At 42.9% G+C, this 3,969-nt stretch overlaps 1 long non-coding RNA gene across 1 annotated transcript; it reads left to right on the plus strand.

Moving 5' to 3' along the window:
• The first annotated feature begins 286 nt into the window (after positions 1 to 286).
• Positions 287 to 1,455, plus strand: LOC307154582. Its single transcript, XR_013820390.1, has 3 exons — positions 287 to 404; positions 1,010 to 1,087; positions 1,302 to 1,455. It is a non-coding gene; the product is annotated as an uncharacterized lncRNA (long non-coding RNA).
• The last annotated feature ends 2,514 nt before the right edge of the window (positions 1,456 to 3,969 follow it).

Raw genomic sequence — 3,969 nt, forward strand, 5'->3', positions numbered from 1 at the left:
TGGAACGCCTGAGTTCAGTCTCGGCTCCTCAGCGAAGACATATCTGCATGTTGCCAGCGACTTCCTTTATACCCCCAGGGCGGGGCGGAGTTACGCTATGCAAATTCCGCAGACCCATGGCATTTCTTTGCCATTGGCTCGTGTTTTAATACTCGAAGATGATAGGATTTCTAAGCGAAACCCCATTCGTCGTCATCCGACGTAACGTCTCCGTTCCTTACTCAGGGAACGAGGGTTACATACGTAACCGAGACGTTCTGGGTTGGCTTTCTCTCTCTCTCTCTCTCTCGCCCGCCCGCAGTTGTTCTGGAATTTTCTCACAACAGTCGTTTGAAATAACCGTTGCTTCGCCCTCGATCCGTTTTGGCCTGTGCTTCATCGGTGCAACTTCATCTATATTCAAGGTAAGAGAGTATTTTCAGTGTTGATGTAATGTAAACTTTTCTGTGTCCATGTCCCTGTTGCTAGTTTAGCACCATTTGCTAAAAAAAAAAAAAAATGTTGCTACGTTGAGACTAGCGTTAGCCGTGGTAATTCTGTGGTTGGCATGTAGCCGCGGCTATCACGACAACATCTAGGACAACTCGAGGTAACGTTATCGCACACCGGACGCGATTTTGAACACGGTCCTGAGCCGTTGCTGGGTGCCGCGGACAGACGCCGGATGGCGCCGCCGGTGTGTAACGTTATGTGTTCGAATTTTAAAGACGCGGCGCTGCGCTGCGCTTCTCGTCCGGTGTGCGAGCCCCTTGAGAGAGTGCACGTCCGGTGAGCGATACCTCGAGTTGTCCTAGACGCGACGCGCCGCTTCTCGTCCAGTGTGCGAGCCCCATAGCAGCGGCTACAGAGCGACGAGGCAACACAATAGTTGAGTTATGTTTACCAACTGCGCCGTGCTTATCATATTATACAGTGCTCTACTGACTGAAGTAACGTTAGTGAGAGTTAAATTTAAGCGGGTCAAGTCTTCAAATTGTTGCTAACCTCTTTATTGCTATGTTTTCTCCAGGTCATTTTGAAATGGACAGTTTTGTCGCTGATAAGCTAACTGAGTGGCAGCTGTCTGAGCTGACAGAGAATTTTAGAGGTGAGCATTTTACTCTAATTGTCCTTATATCATCTCTATACCTACATTTTTTTAATAAGACTTAAATCTGTCAGTGCAAGATTTTGTGAAAGCCACTGCATTCCCTTAAAAGTGATTATTTGTTAGCTTGAAAATGAAAGAGTGTCTGGTGAGTGGTTCACAATTGTCTCAACTTATTAACAATACTCATGTTGTCTTGTTTTCTGTCTTTCAGATGAAGACATAGATGAGGAGGCATTTCTTCTCTTTGATGAGGACACTATCAAAAATCTTGTCCCCAAAGTTGACCCCAGGCTTAAATTCCTGAGGCTCTTCTGAGAATTGTTGTTTATTTTTCTATTTTTTATTTCTAATATTGTTATTACAGTGTGACCTAAAATAAATAGGAAAATAAACATGTCCAAGTGTGTGTTTTTTTATATAGATTTTAATTTAATGCAATAAAAATGTAAAAGTGCTTTAAGTGTGTAATATAATGTAAAACAAAGTTTTATTTTCTGAAATAAGGCATACTGGGATAGTGACCCAAGTTAGGTTATTTTTGACCCAACTCCTGGGTTAAAAAAGGATCAACTAATTTTTGGGTTATTTCTACCCAGATGTTGGGTTTTTTAAACCCATCATTTGGGTCAGGTATTTAACCCAGAATTTGGGTCAAAAAGCATAACCCAATTTTCTGAGTTGAAATAACCCATAAATTAGTTGGTCCCTTTTTAACCCAGGAGTTGGGTCAAAAATAACCCATTATGGGTTATTTTTGACCCAGGAGTTTTTAGAGTGTAAGTTCAACAAACATTAAATTAGGGTGAGGTAGTGTGACGGTGTGACGGGGTTGAGACTAGGGTAACAGGGTTGAAGATGTAACGGGGTTGAAGAGACAAATACAGCTAAACATATACATAGTTGTTTTTTACTCAAATTCACTAAGATTTTCTATAAACGCAAGTTACAAATACCCTGGGGGCTAAGCCTCCACTGTCTTCCAAACCTAGTGAAGGTTTCTGAAGACGTCCCTGCCAGACATCTATTAAAAACTATCAATTAATTCATGACAAACTGGTTTGCATGATGTATCTCAACCGCAGGAAACTTTATTTAATGAAACGTTCCTCATAGTTGTAACATGGGGAGAGTTGTAAAACCACCAATTCCATCAATCAGGGATAAGCTAGGAGTCCTATGATAATTTCATTGTTTAGCCACATCCTCCCGGATCCTGTATGAATGGCTGGAAATAGGCACATGCAGATTAATAAAGAAACAAGTAACGCAACTTTGAAAAGTGTTAACTTACATCCATCCCCTTGCTAACAACTAAGAACAGTTTGTTTTTAATAATTTTGCAGAATGCCAAGAAAATGAAAAGACAGATAGAGGTGTGCCTGCCCACTTTTTTTTTTAAAGCAACTAATGGGGTTTCAAAGGAGGGCAGATCAACTGTGAAGACAATGCTGAAAGCCAGTGAAGAGAATTATGAGAATGTAGACAATGAAAACTTTTGTGTTATTTGTATAGAGCCATTTGGAAGCTCAGAGCCAAAGGAAGTCTGGGTAATCTCTGCTACAGACAGTGTGATTTCAGCAATCCTGTAAGATCATTATAAATCACACTGTACGACATGGATCTAATAAACTTGGGTATGACATGCATGTAGACTGTATGATGATGACATTGAATCGTAGGCTACGACGGAAGTTAGTATAGAAGAATAAAACGTCATCAGCATGTGCTAATAGTAAAGAAAATAGAGAAAGATGAATCGCAATTTGGCAATTGTGATTTTTATGTGCGCTGAAAAAAGAGGAGAATATGGATGCGGTCATGGCTTGGGAAAAGAGGCCAACCTGACATGCCGATTTTGCAAATGGAGATTGAGGTAAGTAGTTTTAAGTTTTCGTGCCATGTCGCGTTGATCAATACACCATTTCATGTTGCTTTTTTATTGGTAAACGTATGTCATAGCAGCAAACACACTGTAAGATTGTGACACTGTCAGAAAATGATCGCAGTCTATCTTTGGTCGCAAGACCATGACAATGGCCATCTTTGAACCTCTCTCACTGTACGACCACCGTTTAGGAGCCACAAATCACCACGATTGGTCATCTTTCGTCTAGGACAGCCCAAAATCTAGGCATAAAATGTGCCCTATGCAGTCTCTGGGCCCACCAAGCCTGCACTATAGGGTTAAAAACTTTCATTTGACACCATTGTGACTCTGAGAATTAGAGAGTTTTTGTTAGACCTAAAAAAAAACGTCTCCATTACGTATGTAACCCTAGTTCCCTGAATAGGGAATGAGACGCTGCGTCGAAACGCTGCGGGAACGCCCCTGCTTGAGTGCGTCATGAAGCACGTATGGAATCAGTCTAATGGTGAGACGGAACGTCATAGGCGGGTGACGTCATTGACCAGGAAACTATAAAGCACCCCAGAATCACAAACACGCTAGCTTCTGATAGGCTGAAGCAAGTCGATCACGGGAATGCCGGGAGTATGGCAGGGCGACGCAGTGTCTCGTTCCCTATTCAGGGAACTAGGGTTACATACGTAACTGAGATGTTCCCTTTCAAGGGAACTCGAGCTGCGTCGAAACGCTGCGGGAACGCTAATACCCACGTCGCCATGCGAGCAAGTGACCTTCCGTGTGAAATCAGGGCGCACATTCGGACGAAAGCACCTGCGCCCCTGGAGTGGAGCTGAGGTCAAGATAATAAAACCTGATGAACGTGTGCGGTTGAGGACCAGCCTGCCGCATCACAGACATCATGAAGTGATCTCCTGATAGTAGAGCTTTCGAAGCAGCCATACTCCTAGTAGAGTGAGCTCGTACAGCCAAAGGTGAAGGCTGGCCAACCGACTCGTAAGCAAGTGAAATGGCC

This window comes from Squalius cephalus, assembly GCF_949319135.1.
Source record: "Squalius cephalus genome assembly, chromosome: 2".
NCBI classification, from domain to species: Eukaryota; Metazoa; Chordata; class Actinopteri; order Cypriniformes; family Leuciscidae; genus Squalius; species Squalius cephalus.